Source organism: Periplaneta americana, chromosome 1 (genome assembly GCF_040183065.1).
Source record: "Periplaneta americana isolate PAMFEO1 chromosome 1, P.americana_PAMFEO1_priV1, whole genome shotgun sequence".
In the NCBI taxonomy this organism is placed as follows: Eukaryota; Metazoa; Arthropoda; class Insecta; order Blattodea; family Blattidae; genus Periplaneta; species Periplaneta americana.
The window spans coordinates 113,581,808-113,596,858 of NC_091117.1; the positions used below are offsets into that span (position 1 = coordinate 113,581,808).

A 15,051-nucleotide genomic window follows, 5' to 3' on the forward strand; every position below is an offset into this window, starting at 1 on the left:
GCCGATGTGTTAAAAGTAGGGTAGTAGGCACATGCGGTACCCAGGACTTCCCACTCTCCCCCTCTGCGTCTCGCCCCGCAAAGAAACAGCTCAGGAAGTGAGACAGGGGTAGTATATTACACACCATATTTAATTTCTGTCCATCTATCTGCCTGCCTGCCTGCCTGCCTGCCTGCCTGCCTGCCTGCCTGCCTGCCTGCCTGCCTGCCTGCCTGCCTGCCTGCCTGCCTGCCTGCCTGCCTGTCTGTCTGTCTGTCTGTCTGTCTGTCTGTCTGTCTGTCTGTAACAGTTTGTTTCAATAGACATAAAATGTAAAAACAGATGAATATAAACAATACTAATGAAATAATAATGCTGGTAATAATAATAATAATAATAATAATAATAATAATAATAATAATAACAATACTAATAATAATCGTAATAATACAGAGCAGTGCAGCTTAGAAATTTAGAATACATTTACATTGGTGTCAAGAAATTCACTAATACTATAGAATGGATGGTTGATAACCAGTTATTCAAAATAGATTTAAATTGAATATAACTTGCATCATGTGAATGATGAATGAGCTCCAAAAAGCCATTTCTCAATTCCAATCCAAGAAGAATCCAGGCCCAGATAAGATATCTGGAGAAATGGTTAAACATTTAGGCACAGTCACTCATAGGAATTGTTTAAACATCTTCAACTTAATATGAAATACATCCATAATACCTGTGGAAAAAGCTACTATTGTCCCTATTCTTAAAACAGATAAACCACCGAATCAAATTGAAAGCTTCCAATCTATATCAGTTACCAGTACATTAGCTAAAGTAATGGAAAGAATGGTTTGCAATCGTCTCATTTGGTATTTGGAAACTCAAAACATAATAGCCAAAGAATAGGCAGGGTTTAGAAAATATCAATCAGCTTCACAACAAATTAGTAGTGTTAGTCGAGAAATTAAAGATTGTTTGGACAGCATTAAACAATATTGGCTGTTTATGTCGATTTCAAAGGTGCTTATGATTCTGTACCTCGACTCAAACTATTGGGAAAAGTTTGATATTGGAATAGCTACATAATAAAATGCTAAACTGGTTTTACAATTTTTTTAATCAAAGATTTTGTGCAACAAATTTCAGTGAATATCTATCAAAATATAGACAAACTCACAAAGGTCTTCCACAAGGGGCAGTATCTAGCCTTACACTTTTAAATATATTCATCAATGATTTGCCATCCAAGTTAAAAAAAAAAAAAAAAAAAGTTAAATGTGCACTCTATGCCGATGATCTCATAATGTGGACATCGGCATCACAAAAGAAACTTATGCATCTATCAACAGAAATTAACAAAGCCCTTTTGAAATTAGAAGATTAGTGCTTTGAGAATGAGATGGAAATCAACTTGTCTAAAACCAAATACCAAGTTTTTACTCTTTGCCATACAAAACCCAGAGTCTTACTCACATTTGATAACAAATCCATAGAAGAAACAGAAGCTTACATTTACCTCGGTGTGACAGTGGACTCAAAACTTACATGGAAAAAGCATTGTAAATGTAAACTTCATCTTACGATGTTGGATAACATATATACGTCCGTTGATGTGACATATTAATGAATATTTAAATACTTATATAGTCACAATCACTATATAGTCACTATATAAGTATTTAAATATTCAGGAAAAAGCATATTGAAAATGTTACAAAGAAAGTGCAAAATAGAGTGACAGTGATGAAAAGACTAGATGGAACTAAATGAGATTTTTCAGTACATACACTAAATACAACATATAAGACTTATATGTCAAACCAGTTTTAATGTATGGCAGTGAAGTTCTTATATCTACGACATCAGCACTATTTAATGAAATAGAAATAGTCCAGAATCAAACTATGAGGATAATTATAGGTGGTGTTAAGTCTACTCCCTTCACAGCTATGTAAATAAGTACTAACAATATACCTATTAAAAACGAAATTGAGAAACAAAGTTTTATTTTATTTGAGAAATTAAAACGAATTCCAACCAATGTACAAACAACTGATAATACAGAAAAGCTTCTATTCCCAGTACCCCCATTCTCTCAGCCTAAAATTAAATATGAAAATGATCTGATACAGTACATCACTGCAAAACGTGACATTGACCAATCAGTATTAAAATAATTACTATTTACTTACTTGTGGCTTTTAAGGAACCCGAAGCTTCATTACCGATTGTCTCACCTCTTATCTACATTGGATTAATATCTACTAGCATCCACAGTCCTCTGTAGAAATCAGAACTTCATCATGGATAAAGACCATTTGATACAATGCCCAGCAATAAAGGAAATAGATGCTGATTTACCATCGCAGCTCACCAAATACTATTGGGACATCTGCAGGAGACTGGAAGAAATCTAAGATTCTTAGCATTGGTCAACAACAACATCATTATTTTTAATTAACTGTAGTAGTTACGAGCTACCACCAGTCACAATATTATATCGAAAACATTTCATTTGCGTCAGCATCAAAGAAATATTAGGGAACGAAAAGTTAGAGAAATTAAAAATGACTCTAAAGGAAAAAACAATATCATTGAACATAAACACACCTATAACTCTCTTTGTAAAAATATCTAGAAAAACATGAAATTTGAATAATTCATTTAAACTTCACCACCAACAAGCTTCCAATTATAGATGGCTTACATTGATACAATTTATATAGAAAATACATAATAGTGAAAAAATAAAAGGAGCAATATGAAAGAACGAAGGATACATAATATATACTAGAATATAATATTGCAGTTAATATTAGTGCCAAATGTTAATATATATACGATGAAGAGTCGACAAGTAACCTTAATAATTGTTTTAATTGAATATGTACAGTAAGACTACAAACACTTCATCACTTTTCAACATAGACCCCTCTACGTTCAATGCAAGTATTCCTGTTATACTATGTTGAAAAATGATGAAGTGTTTGTAGTCTTATTGTACATATCAGTGGCAGCTCGTGATCATTTTTGTTGGTGGTGCCAGATATTTCACAAATTTTGTGGTATACATTAAATAATGCACCAAGATTTTTTTATTTAATTTTAGTTAATTGTTTCTGCTTAAAAATTAGTTAAGCATAATACAACTAAAACTACCAACTACATAATAACGCAAATTCAACATTAAACTCACCAATTTGCAGAATTATTTATAAAGAAGATGCGCTCGTCTGTCCTTCTGGCTGGCAAACTTTTCGATGGCCCTGTTCTTGAAGTTCGGAATTTGATGGAGATGCTCCTTATGAATAGAACAGAAAGCCAACGAATTGAGCCTATCTTGACCTTGGTGTTTCTGAGAAATGTTTTTATCCTGTTTAATGTGCTGAAACTGTTTAGGCTCAGCTGTTGAAACAGGTGTTAGTGCGATTCAAAGAGCTTTGCCCACTTCAGAGAATGAATCTTCAAAGGAGTAATCCAAAGAAACTGAACAATATACACACAGAGGAAATGTCTTTAAATGTATAATTTCGATAGATCACTGATAATTCATTAATAAACTTTCCTTTCGAAATTAATGGACTGTAGGTCAGCCTGGGTAGCGCAATCGATATACCACTGGTCTTCTGTGCGTGAGGTTGCGGGTTCGATCCCGGCCCAGGTTGATGGCATTTAAGTGTGCTTAAATGCAACAGGCTCATGTTAGTAGATTTATTGGCATGTGAAAGAACTTCTGCGGGGAAAAATTCTGGCACACCGGTGACGCTGATATAACCTCAGTAGTTGCAAGCGTCGTTAAATAAACCATAATTTTTTTAATGGACTGTAATTTTTTACGAAAATGTTAGCCAGGTTGGTGGGAAACTTATCTCTGTATGAAGCAAATTTCTTTGGATCAAGTAGGCTATATTAAAGTTGCCAAATATATGTGACTGCAGGAAACATCCATTGAATTAGTTGATAATGATATTGCATACTTCTTTGGCATCTGCTGACAGGTTTATTTGCCTACTGAGTTTCAGCCTTTTTTCTTGGAGGAAACGAACATTCTTCATCATCGACATTTGTTTAATATCTGTTAGTGTTTTCTCTTATTTCCATTACAGCTGATTCAAAATGTTGTAATGCGTCAGATATGCTCAATCTATTTGCAGTTTGCGTATATTGTATAATATATCAACCTGTTTCATCATGTCATAAAAGAAATTTAGAAAAAAACAAAAATTCATTATTATTTAACAATTTTTTTAGGCCAAAAGTTTCTCTCATTGTTATATCATTCCATTCAATTGAGTCATTTCCCTTTTCATTCCTTTCGAAGCATTTCAATATCTCTGCTTTATTTCCCTTAACGGAGGATACAACTTGGGACTGAAAGTTCATCGTATTGCTGAAATAGTTGATATGCACGTATTGCACACAGATCGCAGTAGATCACTGCGTTTAGGTGAAGTGGATAAGAATGTTGTGAACCCAGTAATATTTTCAAAAAACAACTTCACTGATTTAATGCATTTTGAACATGCACTTTTTATATAACTAAATTAAGTTGGTGGGCGTAGCAGTGAACAAATTTCGCATAAGGAAATGTTTTCTGCATCAAAGTTTGGATTCCACCTTGGTCTCCACTCATTACTGCAGCACCATCATATGCTTGAGCTATGAGTTCATTTTCTAAATTGAAAGGTTGTAGACTTTGTTTTAGAGCCTCGCTCAGGTTGTTAGTTGTTTTAGAACCTCGCTCAGATTGTTAGTTGTGCGATTGTTTACCTCTTTGAAAGAAAAAAATCTTTCCACAGGTTTACAACCTTTTGTATATCTCAAAATAATAACAAATTATTGACTTTTGCAGATTATGTCCTGCTTCAGATCTTCGGTGTATACCTCATACATATTGTCTAATAATTCATTTTGTATAATGTGTGAAGTATATTTAAAAACAGAAGTAGGCCTACTGTTTAAGTGTTCACCCAATACATATCAAGGCTGGCAAGTAAAGATAACAAAGCTAACAAATTTCTCTGATTTGTCGATTCCTGATTTTCGTTATGACCCCTCAGTGATAATTCGTGAGTTCCGCAAAATACTAAAGAATCAGTTTTTCTCCCAGTATATGCCTGTTTTTTGTGACCTGTTCGTTGTTTTTCTGAATTGAAATTTTGACTGTGGAACCAATTTGTGCTGCGATATTTACTGTCCCAAATATTTTAAACTTCCAAGCATTTTCTGGAATTAACTCACTGCGACTCACAGAACAACAGATATCTCTGACAGTTGCTTCTGTTCGTCAGGCAGGCCAGCTTGAACTGGCCCTAAACGAAGCATATACTTGTAATGGTAACTTTGTAACATTTTGTGAATTTCCGTCGGTAGCGAATGAGACATTGCATGCCGCACACCATGACAGTTGAGTGCTAAAGTGATTCAAGTTGTGAGGCCTTTTGACGCGGCCCAAGCTCACAATGTTTAGTGTCATTCAATCTTTGACGTTTTACTGACGCACATCGCGTAATGTGACGAAATTTACTGAAACAATTATGAATCCAGTACACTGTCCTCAACAAAATTTACGTATTTTAAATGCGAAAAAAATTTATGGGGATGAAATATTGGTGGGGCCGTTGGGGCATGGCCCCGGTGGCTCCTAAGGACTGGCCGTCCCTGGTACGTATTCAATTAATAAAACAATTATTAAGGAATACTTTTTGACTCTTCCTCGTTTATATGTATAAATCATAAAATCATAGGTTTTACAGTATTTGTATGCCATAGGACAGTGGTATTTAACCTTTTTTTCTCTCTGTACTCCTAGATACATTTTCTCACTCAAGTTTGTACCCCAAAAGTTGTTATGCTTGATTCAAATTATAGGTAACTGTATCTAAACTAAACTAAATAATTTTTATTATCAAATGATTCAGCTTTAAACTATAAAGAAAGAGAATAATGCTATTAAATACTCTAAATACCGGTAATTAAATTAATGTTACAGATATCACAGAAGAAAAGAAAATTGTCTTATTATATTTACTTAAATGGTTGAGCTATTAATGAGATCCCTGAGGTTGTTTTCTGCACGCCTAGGCCTTGATTCTTGGTCGAATCTTCATGAGTGCGAGTATCAGATGTGATTCTAGATTCAAATGATTTCTGTGTTTCGTTTTTATTGCTGTCAATGCAAAGGAACCCTGCTCAAATAAGTAGAGAGGAATGGCAGAAGGTGTGAAATGGCATTATCACTAAGTTCCATATACTCTTTGTGAGCACAACACCAGAGTCACAAATTTATAAATTTTTAAATTTTATTTTCAGCAAATTATTAATGGACATTTCTAGCAGACATCCTTTCAGTTTTAAGGGAAATTCAGAGGAATCGATGGCTGTGGTGAAAAACGGATTTGTAATCCTATCTTGTGTGTTATCTTCTTTCTCAAACCCTGAGATTTGACGATTTTCAAAATTCCATCAACAGTACTACATTTTGTCCACTATGTTCAAATAGAGTTGGACAAACTGCAATATTCCCTTTATTAATGCAGTCAATCCAAAATAAATCTTTCTAATAAAACCCCTTCACTTTGTCATGGGCTTCAAAATATTTTTACATCTTGATCACACAACTTTTAACACTGTATCACTTTGGAGCAGTGGCGTGCGGTGACATTCATCGATACCCCAGCAAAAAAAAAAAAAAAAAAAAAAAAAAAAGCATAAATTTGTTTGACATAATAGTGAATAAGTGCAATATTAATCATCTTAAATATATTAATATAAATATTTAAAATACTTACATAATGCAGGTATGTTGTGGGATAACCGTACGCCAGGAATGAAAGTGCTGTTTTGTTACTTAATGGTGAACTCCATTCTCCTGTCCTGCACAGCAAAGAAACCTACAGTCCTTTCGAAGAATGTGTCCTTTTGCCTGATTTCTTCAAGAAGATCTGCTTCAATTGACAGTAACGCCAGATTTGATAGTCTTTTTTCGCCAGTCCTGTTTCTTGAATATGTTTTAATTCGTTTTAATGCTGAGAAAGACCTCTCAACTGAAGCTGTAGATACTGGTATTGTACATATTAGTGAAATTAACTTTGAAAGCTGTGGAAAACATGTCGAAATGGATTTGTCTGACATTATTTGTAATAACTCAAATGAGTTTTTTTCTTTAAAATCATCAGCAGCATAGAACACAGTTAGCTCATTTCGCAACCTGACTTCCTCAAAATGGTTACCATAGGCACTAAGTAAGTTAGAGAATTCAATCTGTGGGAACTGCTTTTGATAAATGTCATATTTTCCATTCTCACTTGATATTAGTCCTAAAAAGCCTAAGCTACCATAGTCTTGGAATCGACTTTCTAGATGGCTGTCAACATTGTCAAATATTTCATAATATATTTGTTTGTAATTCACATTTCTTTTGCATGGTTCTCCGACTTCATCTGCTGTTTCTGCAAAAACAGTTTCAAATTCATTTCTCATGGCTGATATGTTTCTGCGAGTTTCATCTACTTTCTTCCTACAGAAGGCAATGTCAAAAGATTTGCTTTGAAGAATGCTATATAGAACACTAGTAAATGCAAATATTTTGTCAAAAGTTCTCAGCAGAAAACAGAAAGTGAAGTCTCTCAAATTTAGAAGGTAACCCTTTACAGGTGCCAAAATATCTTTCTCAATTTCACTTGAATTGTTTAGCATTGCATCAAACACCTTATATAAGTCATTTCTATGGACATAGACTGTATTTACCAATCTCTTTGTATAATTCCATCGAGTTGGTGCAACACTAGGTAGCCTCCTCTGTAGAAACGCATCTAGGAACTTGGTTCTCTTGGGTGACCGGGAGAAGAAGCCAGCAATGCCACTCAGAGTACTAAAAAAAATTTTGCATTCTTTTATGTTATTGACTGTGTTTGATAGTACCAAATTTGGACAGTGCGCATAACAATGTACAAATAACGCCTGTGAATGTGTCTGTTTAATAAGTGCTTGTACCCCGTTTATACGACCTGCCATTGAGGCCGCTCCATCATAAGACTGTGCGATTAGTTTATCATTGCTGTCAAATTCCGTCAAGTATTGTCTTATTAGCTCAGCAATCTCTGGAGCTGTGCGATTTTCACTTACATCTTGAAAGCCAATAAACCTTTCTTTTGTTTGGCCATTATGTACGTATCGGAGTACAATGGAAAATTGTGCAGTATTAGAGACATCTGTTGTTTCGTCAACTAAAACTGCAACATAATTGGCTAATTTTATTTCTAATTTTATTTCTTCTAATAAAGATTTGGCTACTGCTTCTATTAGATCATTTTGTATTCTATTAGACACGCCTTTGAATACTGTAGAGGTTTCTAAGTGTGCTTTCAAGAGGGGATCGTATTCTGCAGTATATTTCAGAAGTTCAACATAGTTACCCCTATTAATGGAAGTACTGGATTCATCGTGGCCTCTGAATCCAAGTTCTTGCTTGCTTAGAAAACACACAGCATGAATAAATCTCTTAAGGAGTTCCCTGTTTTGCTCAACTTTCTTATTATGAAAAGTTATTTCATTTTTAAGCTGGTCACTTAGTTGCATGTCAACCCGAACTCTTCCAAAAGAGGCAATTAAATAGGATGCTTTAATGTGCCCAACAGATTGCTCATGAGAAACTGCTGCTTTTGTGAAGCTCCCTAAGTTAATGTAACCTGATTTTGTCCAGCTGGTATTTCTATCTTGGCCAAATAACAGACAATTCCAACAAAATAGAGAGTTATATTTTCTGCTTCCAGCTAGCCATAAATATTTCTCATAAGAAGAAACTGTAAAATGTCTGGTACAATTTTTAGATTTATGTACCAAATCTGGCAACTCAGGGGTTGGCCTACCTTCCTGTATAATGCTCTTCTTTTCTTGAAAAGGCCTAGTTGAAAACGGTCGCTCATGTAGCTTCTCAATTATGCACTCCAATATACTCATTTTTCATATAAATTACAAATGTTCTCAATAAAATTAATATAACAACTAGAATATTTCAATGACAATGCCACAAAGCGAACTGCATTAACTACCTTTAACTACTTCGCGACATGTGTAAATTCTAAGCGTAAACACAAATTCAAATTGTAGTTGGCCACGCTTACCAAGTTAACAAACTGAATGCAATAAAAGTCAGTCCAGAAATAACTACATTATAAAACATATTAAATAAATTAACTATGTAGACCTACTGTTTATTAACAAGTTTACATTCCAGCTAAAAGGTAACTTCCAACTTGATACGAGTAAAATATGTTCAATAATATTATCATCAGTATTTTTAAAACCTTCTGGCTACACTATTGGCTATCCTGATCTGATCAATTCACCATTTATACCTCTATGGCTCCACGCCAACGAGCTAGAGAAACTCTAGCTCGTTGCTCCACGCGCTAAGAACAGTGAGCTAAGAATTCTGACATCACCAAACGCCAGCTTGCAGGATTTCTTACATTATACACGACTAACCCCCTCTCACTCTCTTACCCGCAAAGCACACCAGAAATATAGAGAGCGCATGCGCTAACTCAGCAAATTCAGTATTGCTGGGTCTGGCGAGCTCTCATCTGACAGCACATCATAGTGGATTCGCGCGTGGGAAATTCAAACTAGATTTATGCAACAATGAATATAGTATAGTAAAACAACGGTGTATAGAAATTACTTACCCCAGCAGTGCTGGGGTTGCTGGGGTTGACTGCACGCCACTGCTTCGGAGAATGTATTATATGACTTTCTTGTGTTAAATACTATCTTACCTGGTTTACATGTTTCGACCTATTATGGGTCATCCACAGAACTGGACGTTGTTGGTCTTGGTGCCTCTTGTTTTGTTTCCTGTGAGGGTGTGTTTGTGTGGTGTAGTGTGGTGTATGTGGAGAGAGAGAGAGAGAGAGGGAGGGAGAGAGAGAGAGGGAGGGGGAGAGAGAGAGAGAGAGTGTGTGTTTTTCTTTTTTTCTGAAATTGAGTTGTGTGTTGAGAATTTCATTGGGGTGTGTTTTTATGTGTCTGTATATTTCATATTGTTGTAGTGTGTTTAGTTTCTGGCTTTTTGGTTGGATGTGTAGTATTTCCATGTCTGTGTTGATGTCTCTGTAGATGTGGTTAGCATTTGTGATGTGTTCTGCATATGTGGAGGTGTTTTGTAATTTTGTTATGGCTGTGATGTGTTCTTTGTAACGTGTTTGAAATGATCTGCCTGTCTGTCCTAGGTAGAAGTTGTTGCAGGTGTTACAGTTGAGTTTGTATATGCCTGTGTAACTTAGTTGTATTTGTTTGTTTGTGTTGTTTGTGCATTGAGATGTTTTTGTAGAGTGTTATTTGTTCTGTATGCGATGTTGTAATTTAATTTCTTGAATGAGGTTGCAATCTTGTGTGTGTTTTTGTTTTCGTATGTTAGTGTGATGTATTTTTTGTGTTCTTGTGCTTGTGTTGTATTCTTATGTTTTTTGTGATGTTTTGTCTTACGTATTATGTTGTCTATTATGTTAGGATTGTATCCATTTTCTTGTGCTATGTATTTGATTGTGTTTAGCTCTTCGTTGTAATCTTGTTGGTTCATTGGTATGTTGAGTAGTCTGTGTACCATTGTTCGGAATGCAGTTTGTTTGTGTTGTGTTGGGTGGTTGGATATGTTGTGTATGTGTGATGTTATTGGTTTTCTGTATACTTTGAATGTGTGTTCGTTTCTACAAGGAAACAAAAGACAGATCCAAAACCTGCATCATCACATAAACAAAATACACCCAAAGCTACACTACACATTAGAAATTGAAAACAACAAATCCATAAATTTTCTAGACATCACAAAAACAAAAGTAGACAACAAACACACATTCAAAGTATACAGAAAACCCACAACAACAACACACATACACAATACCTCCAACCAACCAACACAACACAAACAAGCTGTATTCCAAACAATGGTACACAGACTACTCAACATACCAGTGAACCACCAAGATTACAACAAAGAGTTAAACACAGTCAAATACATAGCAACCCTAACATAATAGACAACATAATACGTAAGACAAAACATCACAAAAAACATAAGAATACAACACAAGCACAAGAACACAAAAAATACATCACACTAACATAGAAAAACAAAAATACGCACAAGATTGCAACCTCATTCAAGAAATTAAATTACAACATCGCATACAGAACAAATAACACTACAAAAACATCTCAACACACAAACAAACAAATACAACCACACAGGCGTATACGAACTCAAATGTAACACCTGCAACAACTTCTATATAGGACAGACAGGCAGATCATTTCAAACACGTTACAAAGAACACATCACAGCCATAACAAAATTACAAAACACCTCCACATATGCAGAACACATCACAAATGCTAACCACACCTACAGAGACATCAACACAGACATGGAAATACTACACATCCAATCAAAAAGCCAGAAACTAAACACACTAGAACAATATGAAATATACAGACACACAAAAACACACCCCAATGAAATTCTCAACACACAACTCAATTTCAGAATACACACACACACTCTTTGACTCCACACTACACCACACAAACACACCCTCACAGGAAACAAAACAAGAGGTGCCAAGACCAACACGACCAGTTCTGAGGATGACCCATAATAGGTCGAAACATGTAAACCAGGTAAAATAGAATTTAACACAAGAAAGTCATATAATACATATTCCAAAAATATTTTTGTCGAAACCTTGTAGTTGAAGACTGAGATAATTAAATTTTGTTGAAAATATTCGTGAAATAAATTGACAAATCCACTCTTTCTCTTCAAAATCAGTCACCAGATCGGATTTCAATTTTGTAAGGAAACACCTCGTTTTTCAAACCAAAGAGGAGAGTCAGTATGCATTCTCATGATAATCATCGCACCTCAGTGGTGCCAGCACTGGTTGCGTACTTCAGCAGCAAAAGTAAGCTCCGTATTTGTTAAACAATTCAGAGGTAAAACAGTATTTTAATTGGAAAATATTAATATAAACTAAATATTTAACTTTTTTCCTACAGTTACATATATAAATTTCATAAATACGTAAAAACTAAAATAGTTATAATTGAATATTAGTTCCTAGACTCCCAATCAGCTGATCCGGCCGCCATATTGAAATTGAATAGTATCTGACCCGTTGCTTACGAGATTACACAAGCTGGCGCATAGCGCTTGAAAAACGAGTCTGAAGTGGTTCCCTCGTAATGCCAATTCCGCCGCTCGAAGCGCTGGTCTGCCCTAAATATTCATAGCAGAACACTTAAAAATGACATTGACATTTGGGACATTTAAAGGACTCACCATTGCTTATTAAATGCTTCGTACAATATTTTATGGACAATAGACGTAATTTCCAAACTTCTACCCCTCAATTATATTACAATAAAAGGCTGTCATTCTTGATATTAAAACATATTACATATAAACTGAGGGTCTGTCTGCTCTGTACTTCAGTTCATACACCAAACATTTCCGGAAATAAATTAACTTGACATCTTACATATACGCACTATAGCCTACCCTTTTCATCTAATATTATTAATATTGTTATTAAATAAGATATTGCAACTAATTAAAATACTGCATTATCTTTAATTTCCTTGAATTCATAATTAAGCATTTGCAAGAAGGCCTAACTTTTCCCTCTCTTTAAAAAAAAAATACGAACGTCACTATAACTAAGAAGTATAATAATTGCGCGATTTTTTCTTGCAGTGGTGAAAACATTTCTGTAGGCCTACTGATTAATCTATTGAGCATAGTAATAGTAAACGCTGTAGTATTTTAGTGCGTGTAAATATATTTTGAATTAGCATTTATTAAATTAGGAAGTTAGCCTGTAATTTGTGTGATTGAAATGGTTTACTGCTGTGTGCCATTGTGCAAATCGAACCAGAATAAAGAATGTGATTTTTCGTTTCATTGTTTTCCACAAGATGAAGGACTAAGAAAGAAGTGGTGTGTAGCCATTTCTCGCGAAGGGGACAAACCAAGGACTCTTTGGACGCCAAACAAGAAATCGCGTGTCTGCAGGAGACATTTCAAAGAAGCTGATTTTAGCATTAGCACAACATTAAAACGTTTGCTTCCTCATGTGGTACCATCCGTCTTTGATGATTTTCCAAAACATAAACAAAATGTTTCAAACATAAGCAGACTCAACAAAAGAAGGATAACGGAAGTGGTGAATAACATCCATCTTGCTAAGAAAAATAAACCCAATGTTGAACATAGTACATCAGCTTTCAATGAAGCAAATGTTTCAATTGAAGAAATCTATGAAGCACATAAAAAAACTATAGCCACACAGTGCTCAATTGAAAGTAAAAAAATTACTAGGACAATTCGGAAACAAAATCAGCTTATTGGAAAACTAAGACAGACAATATTAATTTAAAAAGCAAGCTATAAAGATAGCTGAACAAACTTCAAATAACACTGTAATATGCTTGGCATATTTATAATATTCGTACTCAATCAGTAATGCACAATTAATCAAACTATTTTCACGATACACAATGCTTTGTAATGGTATACTTCGCACGAAAACATGACGACCTTCCCTCATCCCCTTCAGCAGTTAACTGCAGGCACGCGCAAGGGATAAACCCTTAGCCGAGTTGCCAATTCTTGAAGTCATTGTGATTTGCGAACGTTTTTCAAACTGTGTTCCGTGAAACCGCGATTTTCAGCGAGATTATATTATCTTTGTAAATATACCTTAATTTATAATTACTAAAACAAAATTGGTATAAAAATGAACAAACTTATTTTAAAAACACTTTATATTTATATTTTTACTAACATGTTTTGGCTAAATAAACAAAGAAATGCAGAATTATATAATAAGTGTTAAATTCTCATGTTATTGAAGTTCCAGAATTTTATACTTAATTAAGAATGTTGCGCTGGTAAAATTTTCGGAAACTGTGATCATTGAATAGCAATTTATAGTACAAGAGAGTAAAATTAGATTTTAACCGCTTAGCCTTGGGTGAAAATTCCTACGAGCGCATAAAATCTGTTTACTCTAGTGTGCTATACAATATTTTATTCATTACTGATGTAAATTTAATTTTAAATTGTAGGTGTTTTCTTTGTAATGTGTTGTTGGCGAAGAAGTTCATATATATTCATTTTAATTAATGCTAATATGTTGGTTGTCATGTAGAGAGTGATTTAAAAACATTTAATTCACTGCTGTAAGTTAGAAAACTTTTAAGCACTGCTGTGAATAATGTCATTATTTAGGTTGCTAAGGACGGTGAAATAAAGACCAGTTTAGATACCAGTCATGGATAAATGTATTCCTTTTACATCATTTTTTCATAACACGAAAATCATATACCACAAAAGAATATATTTGTTTCTCTGCCAGTTTACTTGCTGATTCGATGCAAATTTTCTGTAGGCCTAAGAAACGTTATAAGATACGGAATATGATTTAATTAATTAAGGGGTACACTTCTTATACCTTAAAAATCTGTTTTGTAAAATATAGGCCTTATATAAAATTTAAATTTCTACACCAGCTATTGAAGTTCATTCAGGTAAAACAACCTGTATTAGTTTTTTTTTGTTATTTAGCGACACTGTATCAATTACTAGGTTATTTAGTGTTGATGGGATTGGTGATAGCAAAATGGTATTTGGGGAGATGAGACCGAGGATTCGCTATAGATTGCCTGACATTCGCCTTACTGTTGAGAAAAACATCGGAAAACCCCCAATCAGATAAATAAGCCAAAGCGGGAACTGAACCCTCGCCCGAGTGCAACTTCGGATCGGTAGTCAACTCAGCCAACTGAGCTATGCCAGTGGCTCTGTATTAGTTCTGAAATTATGATCTTAAATGTAAAGTGCGGCATTGGCTATAATAGCTGTTAAGTGGAAAACGGCATGAGCTTTTTTTTCTTCTTCGCAAACTATATTCCTTAAAAACCCTTTTCCTGGTAATTCCGAAAGTGCTGGATAGAATCGAATGAAATTGTTTCTGCATTCTTAAACATATGTACGAATCAGGCCAG

General features: G+C 34.6%; 1 protein-coding gene across 2 annotated transcripts in view; it reads left to right on the forward strand.

The window, feature by feature from the left end:
* LOC138699973 (thymidylate kinase) overlaps positions 1–15,051 on the forward strand; it is a 150,646-nt gene that overhangs the window by 110,413 nt on the left and 25,182 nt on the right. The gene's annotated exons all lie outside the window — the stretch shown is intronic.